General features: G+C 37.9%; 1 long non-coding RNA gene across 1 annotated transcript; it reads right to left on the bottom strand.

Moving 5' to 3' along the window:
• Positions 1–1,389: 1,389 nt before the first annotated feature.
• LOC102026287 lies at positions 1,390–12,353 on the bottom strand. Its single transcript, XR_262728.2, has 3 exons — positions 12,263–12,353; positions 11,863–12,009; positions 1,390–1,860 (listed from the first exon to the last, which is right to left on the bottom strand). It is a non-coding gene; the product is annotated as an uncharacterized LOC102026287 (long non-coding RNA).
• Positions 12,354–12,654: the final 301 nt, after the last annotated feature.

The raw sequence follows: 12,654 nt of genomic DNA, 5'->3' as shown, positions 1-12,654 counted from the left end.
GACAGAGCATATAAATGACTTTCATAGCTAACAGCAGCTTTGACCTCCAGTTCAACATCCGGTTTAGTAGGATTGTTGGGCTAAAGGAGACTTTGCAGTGAACATTAGATATGACCAAGTCTTACTGTTAAAATGGATCTCTATCTCCTCACTCTGCCCCTGAGTGACCATGCTCCTGTTCACCTCAAGGGCTTGTTTCTAATATAGATGTGACCAATATTCATTCTGTCTAGTTCCTTTTCTCTCTCAAGCTCTCCTCTGCAAGAACGGTATTTTGCACACCTAGTTCCATTTTTGATGCAGAATTAGTAATCAGTCACTACCTAACACTAGTCTTAGACTTTGGTCTGGCTAGCATTACCAGACACTACAAGGAAACAGTATAGTGATTTCACCTGAAAAAGGAAATAGTATGCTCAGTTCCAGAGAAGAGGACAGAAGTTCTGCAGAGGCTCTGGGACAGTCATTGAGGTCCCCCACTGTCACTGAAAATACTCTTAAACTTTCACATTAAAGGTTTATGGCCATTGTCTCCCAGGATTTTCTGAAGAAATCCTCTGCCTGAAACTACATGTTTCCTAGATCTATCTATCCATCTGTTTATCTAATCTTATCTATCTATCTATCTATCTATCTACCTACCTATCTACCTATCTACCTATGAATAGTTACCTCATCAAGATTCCTTTCAGTTTGATTATATTTCAGCTTCTAGATTTGAATCACAGCAATTTCTACATTAGATATACATACTGCACATTTTTTCTCCTTATTAGGAATTTATGGACTATAAGAAGGCTCCCATTGTATTTAACTATTCATCAAAATGAATGAAACTAAGTGCATTTAAGTAGAATTTACTATACATACTTAAAGGAACCAAATAATTACCTTTCTCCTTCCAGTTAAAGGTGCCAACTTGAAAATTTTGTACTACTTTATTTCCCAATAAATTGTAAATAATAATTAAAACAATAATTGTCTATGTATTCAAGAAAGCCAAGGAAAAGTGAATACATTTTTAGTTTTCTTTTGAAATTATCCTCTACAAATATTTTTAGAACTCCTCTATATGGTAAAATCTGTTCTGAATTTTCTATTTCAATAAAACCAACTATTTATCTGACTCTTTAAAAGCAAAGCAATAACCCGTGTGGGCTCATATAAGTCAAGCCATGTTTCTGGTAACCCTTTTATTAAAGTTTTGAGAGAATTATTCAGAGAACTGTGGCTTTAGGGACTTCGTTCTCCTTGCCTCTTTCCCACATGGTGCAAACAGAAAGATGGTCTTGAAAGATTGACGAGGGCCAACGTTTCATGAGCCTAAACAACAGCAACATCAATATTTCAGGGCCTGAAAAAAAAATGGTCATTCTCTTGCCTTGAAACTAGTGTTAGAAATCATTGCATTTTAATGAGTTAAAAATAACACAAGAGGTTTGGGGGCTATTTGGCTTCTGAAGGTGCAGAGACAAATCACGTTTTCCATAACTTATACCTGAGCAACAGAGATCTGATACTGTCCCCCTGTAGACCCCCAGTACCAGGAGGCAGAAGGCAACGACTGATCTTTTCATCCTGGTCCTCACAGACTCTTGGTTTCCAGGCAGTTTCAGCTGTCACAGTTGCTTAGAGTTTACGGAGCTGTTTTTAGTTACTTATTCAAATATTCATAGGCAGTGAGGACTGCCGTTTGCAGACTGGTAACAACTTCATTTTCCACTCTCACTCAGCTTGTCCTTGCGGACTCCTTCTCTCAGCCCAGATTGGGCTCTGTGCAGTCACGTGGTCTTTCAAGGATAATGGGGTTTCCGTGGGAGTAGACAAAAGAAACACGTTCCATCTTTTATCTTTGCTTGGCTGGAGGATGAAAATAATTACAGAAGACAGTTATGGATTATCAAAGAGACAGTGAAATACACAAACCTATATCAAGAACTACTTTGTGCCACCCAAGAAGCCAGAATCTTTAATTATTTACCTTTTGAGACTCTGTATACCCTTGGACATCCGAGAATGGCAAGATCAGAGTGCAAATATTTACTCAACAGTAGTGTTTCTAAGTGTAATAATGATGCTATGTAGAATCTCTTGCTCTGCCCTGCAAGAAACTGGGAGTAGGGGGCACTCTACCATTCCTTAGCACAGAAGAATCCTAATTTTTCATTATGATTTCTATTCTTTCATTAAAATTCTGCAAAATAAAGCATGAGGTAGACAAATTCTACTACAACTAAACAAGAGTGTAATAGAAAAGTGCAAGCCTTCATTTTGTTTTGAAATCCTGTATCATTTTATTGTGTTTTGTTTTTTTCTTTGTTGTTATTTTGTTGTTTTTTTCTCTTTAAAATAAAAAAAGATAGCTGTGCACTATAAGTTTAGTACTTAAGATGCTACCAAAAAAAAGACTGATGAGCTGTGATATACCTCTAAAATAATTTTGTGTTTTGCACTAAAACTCTGAAGTATCCTGGTTGCATTATACAACACATTTAGTAAAAGGGGTTAATTTTTTACCAATTTATTTTTATATTAAATAATATTCGTTTTATAAGAAGAAGCCTGTTCTTTTCTTTGCCCATTAAGTTTGCAAGTCCTCTCTCTCTTTTTTTTTTTTTTTTGTGGTACCGGGGATCGAACTCATGACCTCACTCTTGCTAGGCAGGCACTGTGCCATTGAGCTATATTCCTGGCCAAAGTCCTCCCTTTTAAGTCTAATTTACTTTTACACAGTTCTTCTTAACATGAGGCTGTACTCTGATGCTCCCAAGACGGTGTATTCTGAGAAAGACCCAACAGGTAAATTCTACATTACTTCCTTTAGGCTTGGGGGAAAATACAACACTTCTGAAGCTAAGCAAAAGGAATTTCAATCTCGCAGCCACTGCCAGATAAAAACCTGGAAAAGACCATTAATCTCATTTGTTTTCATTATAGCAACACTCGTTATCACAACTTTAGTTAAGGAAGTGCCAACATTTATACCAACAATTATATATCAGCAAAATTAGTTCTAAAAAATGAAGCTCCTGGTACTATAAACTCTACATTATTGCTGCAGTATTTATGTGTTAGAATGGAGAAAGGTGCATGTCATGAATACCTGATGGAATAAACAATTCCTGGAATCATGCTCAGCAGAAACCGTAATGTAATGTTAATTCCTAAATGAAATGCCAACATTTTCGCAGATCTGATACACTGTTTTATCCTTTAAAGATAGATTCTCATTCCTCACATGTTTCTCCCAGCTTTTCAGGAAAAAGTGTGAGAAAATATAAATATTCATCCATTCTTGTTGACTTTTTTAACAATTCCATGAATGAAAGCTTTCCACATGGTGGGAATCTGAAGCAACAGTGGATTATAAAGGAGGCACAGGGGCTGGGGATTTAGCTCAGCGGCAAAAGCGCCTGCCTGGCATGCGCAAGGTCGTGAGTTCGTTTCCCGGTACCAGAGAAAAACCAAAAAAAAAAAAAAAAAAGGAGGCACATATTAGCAGCATGTTGTACATTACACAGAGGCAATGAAAATTAAGCCTTCCTTAAATCAGAGCATCCAACACAAGGGAGGGAATCCAATGATTATAACCTACAGCCTATGCAGAACTTGTCTGCCCAGGAACATAGATAAGAGACTCAAACCAGTATTTCAGAAATGTCCTCCTCAATAAAAGCAAATATTAATTTCATGCAGTGAAAAAAGTGAATTGTTAAAATTTAGTAGGGTTTTACTGTTTCAAATATATATATACCATGGTTGCACCATTCACACTATTAAAAGTAATCCTTTCTTCCCCACCAGCCATAAGATATCCCCAAGGAAAGTCCAGGAAATTAATCAGTCTAAGGGTAGTGAAATTCTAAAAGGAGATCTCCATGCCAGCTTGTTCAGTGCTGCATGATAACAGTGACTTAATTATTCCAATCATTTGATGGGTTTTGTGCCAAGGGCTTTATGAGTGCCATCCTACTTAGCATTCCTGTTATCTCAACAAGAGAAGATTATCTCCACTCTATAAGTGGGATGGACAGAGTTTTCAGATGTTATATGAAATGGCAGGTTCGTTCTCCTAACAAGTGACAGAGTGAAAATTCAAACCCAGATTACCTGAGTCCAATTTACATATTCCTTTTGCTATGCAAAACTGTTTTACAATTGGGAGTGACTGAACTGACAGTTAATGGACACTATCCTGTCCCTTGGGGTTGTAGAGACAACTATTGCAGCAACGCTGTATTCACCGAAGAAAAGCTCTCTAGAAGCATGGCCCAAGACTAAGTGAATTTTAAGGGAAAGCTCAAGCAAATAAGATCCAAGCAAATGGAGACTTCTAAGAATGAGAAAGGAAAACCAACCATGGGGGGAATAATACACCTGAACAAAAATGCAATGAAAAGTGATTATCTTATTTTTAAAAATACTCTGTTACTTAATAAAAGAAGGTAGTTTCTAATCCTTTTAGAAAGGGTTTGATGGACACTGTATGTGTTCGAAGAAGCTATGCCCTCATGGGTAGGCTAGAGGCATTAGCACTGATAAATTAAGGTAAATTCAAAGGGGAGTTTGCTTTGCATATCAGAGACAGACAACTCTTAGGCATTGGCACATGGCCAGTTATAGGACCAATACATGGTTCCTGGGCAGGGCTCTACAGAGAGTTACTACATTGGAACAGAAGATATATGCTACAGAGAAAGAATCCGACAGAAAGGAACTCATAGCAGGACTAGATGGGAAATCCAGCGTTTGTCATTCTTGGTTCAGGGCTCAACCAGTCCAGACAGATAAAAAGGATCTGGGAATTGGTGTACTAAAACAACATCACAATTGACCCATAATACCATGTGAAATTCATGCATATATGTATATTTGAGTGTAAGTTGTTCAAGAATGACTCATAACACCAAAATGAGTAATCAGTGGAGCAAACACTCTTTGTTCAATTATTAATCTAATGTGATAATCTGGGATCCAAAAAGAGTCTATCATTTTTTTACCAATTCTGAGATTAACATTTTCTCATATTTTTGCAACTATAAAAACAGTTCATCTCACAATTGCTGTAAGCTAGAGGGAATTAGTTGCAAGTAATATCTTTACTATTTATACTTAAAGTCAGTTGTGAATTCCTAATAACCCAACAGGGTAATCACAGTCCCTCACTGGGGAAGGAATATGAACTGTGGTTATCTGGAAATATTCTGTGGACACCTTCTGGTGCAAGCAAGTAAGCACATGCATCAACATTTACAAATAAGTAACTATCTGATAATGAAAATAGCAGGAATGCATTCATGTTCTACAGAACAACAGAGTGATTAGAGTTCATACAATTCATTATAAAGAACTAGAAGTGTGCAAAGATCACCAACACAAAGAAATGATCAGTATTTGAGGAGGTGGAAATGCTATTGCCCTGATTGCACCATTGTACATTGTATACATGCATTCAATTATCGTATTGTATCCCCCAGATATGTGCAATTATTGCGTCGACTAAATTTATTTAACTTGCAAATAGGGGTGAGCTGCTTCAAACAAGAGCCCACAGACAGTACTGGAACAATCGCTAGTTTTCTGGAGCATTAGCTCTGATGGAACAGCAGACGGCGTGCATGGAAAAGCCCAGTCTCCTCATCACTGGGACCCAGCAGTGGCTCCACGGGGCTGGAGTCTGGATGTGGAGTCTGGATTTTAGGAATACCCCAGCCACTTCTTTCTTCATTTCCCTTTTGATGTGCACACAAGAGTTAAGTACTGTTTCTCAAAATTGTATTTATAGGGCTGGGATGTAGCTCAGTGGCACAGTGCCTGCCTGGCCAGTGCGAGGTCCTGAGTTCAATTCCTGGTACCCCCCCAAAAAAATGTATTTATAATGAAGACTCACAAAAAGTCTTTAAAAATGCGTGAAATAAAAAAATCATATAATTGGTAAGCATTGTGTCATATATGTTATAAAACGTTACATTTTCAGCTGACACTGTCTCCGATTTTATAAAATTTGTGAATTTTTTGTATGTTCATGAAGTATATTTAAAACTTAATTTTCTTTGTGTGTGGCTATATTCTTTTCAAGCATAGTTTCAGAAATATTTAAGCCTCACAAGGAGATATTAGTCTTACTTTCGGGAGACTTTTAACCCTCTATTTAGGAAATACTTTTCACTGATGTCTGAATTGGGGTCTTTTTTTTAAGCCAGTCTATACCTGGCCTTTTTATGGTGCTTATGATGACAAGTAAGATAATTAGAGTAAAACACAGGATCAGAGAAATAGCAAGAGAGGGAGGAAAAGAGAACTGGAAAGAGAAGGAAAAAGATAATTCATCAGATTCTATAAACTTTTGAAACTGAAATCAATGAGAAAAATCCAAACATAATATAGGATGTAGAATACAAAGAAAGTCAAAACCTGTATCTTGGTTTGTGTCTGACCCTCTTTTTTGCAATTATTGTTTCAATAATATTCCAGTTCACAGAAATAAGAGGGAATAAGACTAGAAAAGGAGGAAATCAAAGAAAATGTCACAGGTTACAAAAAAAAAAAGGAACAGCAGCTTCTACTGCTGCTCTTTAAATTGCTGCTGAAATCCAATCAAACATATCAAGTAGAAATCTTTTTTTAAAAGATAAGTTGTTTTAGAAAGAAAGTGAGAAAACTGGATTAAACAATTCTGTTTTGTTAGGTGGAGCTTGGGGTTGGAGCAATAGATGAGGAGGTCTATTTTGATTGTAAACCAACAAATATTCCTCTTCTAAATAGAGTTTCCTTATTATAAATAAAAGGAAAGGGGAAAATAAATGTTAAGTGTGACTTTCTAAATCATAACATGATTTTAAGAGGGGGAAGAAAAGAAAAAGTATAGATATTACCAAAGAATTGTGTTTTGTTATTTAGAAAAGAAACACATAGTTCTTTTTCACAGGAATGTATAGGATATTTTATGAGCAAAGGCATCAAAAAAATTCTTCCAGCTTCAAGTTGTTGCAAACCTACCTGCTTGGTTACAAGCCAAGTGGGTATTGATATTTGCTGCTCATTTAGACAATTTATTGTTGACTTTGAGAAGTAGATATATGTTGGGCAATCCCAGACTGCATATCAAAAGTGGAATGATTACCCAATGAAATGTTATGGCTCTAATTTCAATTTAAAAGCAGACACAAGCTAAGAAGAGGAGGAAAAAAATATTCACAATGCACATGTTAAAATATAAAAATGAATGGTTTATAGATTAATTTTCAACTTTCAGCAAAACCCTTGAGAGTCCTGGAAAAATGACTTGGAGTTTTGCCCAATTACCAGGTTACATACTGTTGCCGAAATTCAGTTCTCTTCCCCAGAGGCATTAATTGAGATTATAGGATACACAGAGCAAAACTGGAGATTATTTTAAAAAATCTTGATTTTTAAAATAAGCTTTTATGTGTACATAAAAGCATGCATGCAAATATCTTGCATATACACATATATATGTATACGTATTTTTCTATGTAGATAAGTTATGTCTATCGTCACTGAGCCCTACCAACTAAAACGTAATGAATCAGTTCGCAGTGCACTAACAGATTTAAGTCTTATGCATTCTGGATACTCTGGGTATAGGACTAACAATAATTAAATAATAGCCTTAACTCTACAAAAATGCAGTGGGTCTTTTCCTTTGGCTCAGACTTCTGGCAATAAAACGCAAAGAATCAACACACTGTTTCACACCATTCACCTTCAAAACTATATTTCAGTTAGACTAATGGGAAAGTCTCTCTCTATACTGGCATCTACTTCACTTTCAAAGCAAATACATAGAGGACATGTTTCAAGAAATGAAAAGATAATATAACCTCAAATAAATAAGTCCTTTCTAGGACATAAGTAATGATTGCACTGTGTGTTATGTAAGCTTTGGTGACAGTGCTCCAGTAAAGACATCCATTTATCAGTCTAAGCAAGTAACTTCATGTCCTGTGAATGGCAGAATGAGTCCAGCTTCAACTGATTTATGAAGTGAGATTTTTTTATTTTACTGAATGCTTGAGAAAAGGACCTGCAGGAATGGCGGTTCATCTTTTCTGTTCAAGTATCAATTCCTTTTATTGCTTTTGGTTTGTGTCTGTGGCAGACATTTTTGCCTCATTCACCATCTGCTAATGTTAAATAAGGAATGTTTAACTCTGGGCTACTCACGATGAATTGCCCCAAGAATGTAACTGTATGTTTACTATCCTTCTCACATGCTGCTTAGCGTGTCACACAGAGGGAAAGTTTCTGGCCTGGGAGCCAGCACGAAACATGTCATATCCATCTTCATATGTTCTTTTGTCTGTGGTGACCCCTGGGACATAGTAGGCATTAAAAAAGAAACTGCAGAATCAAGTTGAAATATCTTCTGCACCTGCTGGGGAGGCAGCAAAGTGTGATGGTACCAGAAATATGACTGAGGGCCAGAATATTTAGTCCTGACTCTGCCACTTACAGAAGGGTAGAATTAAGGGCAAACTTTAGGACCTTTTGGACACTTGGTAAGCTCATCTAGCAAACAGTAATAACCAATCTACCTTGCAGAACTGATGTGGATATTAAATCATAGTGAATGTGAATTGCCAGTTACCAAAACAAGGAGGATGGGGACCAGAATTTCTGTAAATACATGTAAACAAGGGGCCATTGCTAAGGGAGAGAACAGTCTAGCAAAATGACACTGTCCCCTCCCTTAAACCTAGCATTATACAGGAAAATGGATTCCAAGTGTGGCTTTAAAAAGCATATGGATAGAAAAACATGCTCATGCATGTGTGCATACCACATACAATCTCAAAAGGCATCCTGGAGCTGGAAAGACATGAAGGACAGGTAGAGACAAGATTGATCTATTTATCTTGGTCGTAGGCATGGGCTGTGGGCTGGCCTGTATATTTTGGCTGATTTGTTGTTGTTGTTGTCCATTCTCTACTCTCATATCAGCAGGAGAAAACACATCATCCTCTTCCCTCTAGAGCTGCCCGGCTCATCATTATGGCTTTTGAAGGATTCCCCCAAATTCAATGCTCAGGACATTCATTCTATTTTCACTCTTCTCGGAATGTAGTCCCCTGAGTCTACTAGCACATCAGGGCCACAAGTAGCCTCAGAAAAAGCATGAAGGATTTATCGTACTTTAGGATTTTGGACTACAGAGTGATAGTTTTATGCTACAACAAACGTGCAGACATCTTATGGGGTAAAATATAATATGCTCATAAATTTTTAAGACAAAACAGTGAATGCTAAAGAAAATTGAAGCAAGCTGGTACAGGGTAGAACTACAGACTAAAAGCGAGTTCAGTTCCCAACTTACGGGTGTACTTCCCCTCCCTTGGACATTCAGAGTGACTTCCAGACAACAAATGAAAAACAGTGCTTAATGGAAGTCCTGAGAGACAGTTCTAAGCATTTCATAAGGAAGTGAGTGTTCTGAGGAAAAAGCTGTCTCCCCAAAAGTGGAATTCCATTGCAATCTATAGTACAAAATGTCTCATTCTAAGTAACATTTGGCAACTAATTCTATTTCCACTTGCTGATTGATTACACATATTAATAGACTAATTCAAGGCAACTAGAAAATCAATTAGGTGAAAAATATCCCATCTAGTCACAAATATGTAATTGGTAAAAATTGCTGGATACAAATTTCTTCTGGTCCACTTTTAAATATTGGTACACCGTTACGTACTCTTAATAAAATGATTTGGCAAGCACTCACATAGCAAATGTTACTGAGACTATATTATGTGCAAATCATTTCATTTCTTACAAAAAGGAACAAATTTTGAGGCTTGCTTTCAAGAAATCCACAATCTAAATAGACACTGTCCAACAGAATGACGATGTAAACCAAATACGTAACAGAAATTGATGACCATGATCTTAGACATCTAATATTCCTTTTAATAACATATTTTTAATTCAGTAACTCTAAAGTACCACCCTCCCAAGATGTGATCAAGCTAAGAAGGACTAATGAGGTATTTTTACATTCTTTTATCATACTATGACTTCAAACTTTAATATTTTACACTTAAGTGTATCTCAGTATGGACCAGCCAAGTTACAAATGATCAATAGCCACATGTGACTGTCAGCTACTGTTTTGGGCAACAGAGACCTGAACTGTTAATAAATATTTATTAAGCACACAGTTACAAACTTGCAGTCCCTGGAGACAGGATGGTAAGTGAGATGTTATCTCTGTTCTCACAAAGCACGCATTCTAGTAAGGACAGCAAAGAACAAGTAAAAGATCATTAGAAATGGTTAGGGTTGCTGTAGAGGAAACAAGCAAGTAAGTGACAAGTTTTGGGTCAGAATAGAAGCAAGAGTCAGTGGAGGGAGGAGCAAAGGGTTCTCTTCCAATGGTTGGGGAGTGGGGAAGATATCTTTGAAAAGAAGCTACATTTATTCATTTCTTATTGCTGCTGTGTGAAGTAACCACAAATTTTAGGGCTTAACAATGCTAATTTGTTACCTTACAGTTCTAGAGGCCCAAGGTCTGAAATGTGTCTTATAGGCCTGAAAAGAAGACCTTGGTAGGGTGCGTGTCTTTTGGATATACTAGGGGGAAATGTATTCCAGGCTTTTTCAGCTTCTAGAGTTGGCCTACATCTGTGGTCAAAGGCAACAGTCACATCAGCCGTTTCCAACCTCACATTTCCTTCTCTGATTCTGACTCCCCACCTCCCTCCCTCACTTAGAAGGATTCTTGTGAGGGCACTAGACCCATCTGGCTACATCAGCACTGTCCCACCCTCCCAAGATCCTTAATCACATCTGCAAAGTCCCCTTTGCCACATAAGGTAAAGCGTGTATAGGTTCCTGGGGGTGAGGACACTGGCAACCTGAAGAATAAAAAGAAATGAACGAGAGTATTTCCATCCAGAGCCTAAGTAAGAAAGAACTTGGCAGGTTCAGGGTCCTGGAGGTAGATGAGGATTGCAGGAGCCGAGAATGCAAAGGACATGTGCAGAACGAGGCTGTTAGTGGGCCAAGGCTGGGTCACGCAGAGCCTTTCGGGTCCTACGAAGTTTATATTTATTCTGTTACAGTTGGAAGCTTTCAAACAACAGAGTCAGGCAACCTAGAACATGTAATGGCTGAATCAGTCCAGTGGCCGGATGAAGACAGGCAGAGCAGTACTCAAATGGAGCAAGACCAGTGAGGACTGACATCAAGCTGATTCACAGTGTCAAGACAAAGGGCAAACACAGCCCAGTCAGTGACGATGCTGGTCACAGGGTTAGATATTAATCAAAACTTATAGAACTCTACACTTGAGATCAAGCATTTTATTGCAAGTAAGATTTTAAACACCTTCACATATGAAATTAATTTTTCGTCTATTACAAATAAAGGTAAGCGATTTCTGACTTTGTGGATCTGAAGTAGCTCGTCTTTAGAACTTTATTTCAGATAGCAGAATGTACAAAGCGTAGCGGTGCTGTTCATCTCATTCCAACTGCCTGTTTGACTTGTCCTTCCCTGAGAATTCCATATTTTCCCCATTTGTTATCCAAATTGATCTTAGGATGAAAACTCCATTGGATGCACCTTCATTCACTAATTCATTGATTTGTGCATGTGTTCTATATCCCAGCCACTGTTTTAAATGTTTTATGTGTATTAACCCAATAAATCCTCACAACAATCCTACTGGGGAGATACTGATATTATTCCCATCTTATAGATGAGGAAATTGAGACACAGAGAGAAAGATTTTGCTTAAACTGTAGAGCCAAGGTTTGAAACACACATGCTCCTACACACACACACACACACACACACACACACACACACACACTTCAAATATTGCAGGGCATCTGATCCTACCTGTGTCTTGTGTGCAATAGTTTTGCATCCTGTAGGACAGATTTTTCTGGGAGAGGCTGATGACCAGGAACTACCCGTCTTAACAATCCTCTGTGAGTTTATTTCTTACTTAATGCCGGGAGAGCGGTGAAACAGCTGTGTCACCACCTGTTAGAAGAAGAAAGGAAGGACAAATGGATGAGGGTAAGGTTGCAGTCATCTGGAAAAGAAAGTGTGAAAGTTGACAATGACCTGTGCCCAAAGGCAAGCCCCCACCACATGACCCTCTCTCTGTCTTTGACAATCGGGGCAAACATTTGCATTAAATTACTGAGAAGAGGATATGCCAGGCAGACAAGGTGATGTAATAGAAAAATCACCACACTTCTGGCAGCAAGAGACCCTGATCCTTGCTGCAGACCTGCCAGTGAGTTTGCACAGACTCTTATTCCCAGGTTTGAGTGTTTGCGTTTTCTTGCAGGTAAAGTGAGAGGGCTGGAGCAAGAGGTCCCTGCAGGCTCTCGCAGATTCTGAAATAACTGAGACACCAGGAAGTCAAACACCTCCTACATTTCTGAAAGGTGGAATGTGGGCCTGAATGACAGGTAAACAAGACCATTCCTGCTGCAAGAATGCTTGGCACATGCATTACATAGGTAAAGTCAAACACGAAAAAGAAATTCTGCAGCACTTTATAAAACATGAAGATAATCTCAATAGGAAGATAACTTCAAGTTGCACCATAATAAAATTATAAAAGAAGCACAAACATCTATTTTCCTCAGTGTTCCAGATTTCCCCCAATTTGCATTT

Source organism: Chinchilla lanigera, unplaced genomic scaffold (genome assembly GCF_000276665.1).
Source record: "Chinchilla lanigera isolate Chin_1 unplaced genomic scaffold, ChiLan1.0 scaffold00052, whole genome shotgun sequence".
NCBI classification, from domain to species: domain Eukaryota; kingdom Metazoa; phylum Chordata; class Mammalia; order Rodentia; family Chinchillidae; genus Chinchilla; species Chinchilla lanigera.
Note: the sequence above shows the minus strand (reverse complement) of the source record. Positions and strands in the feature narration are given on the sequence as shown.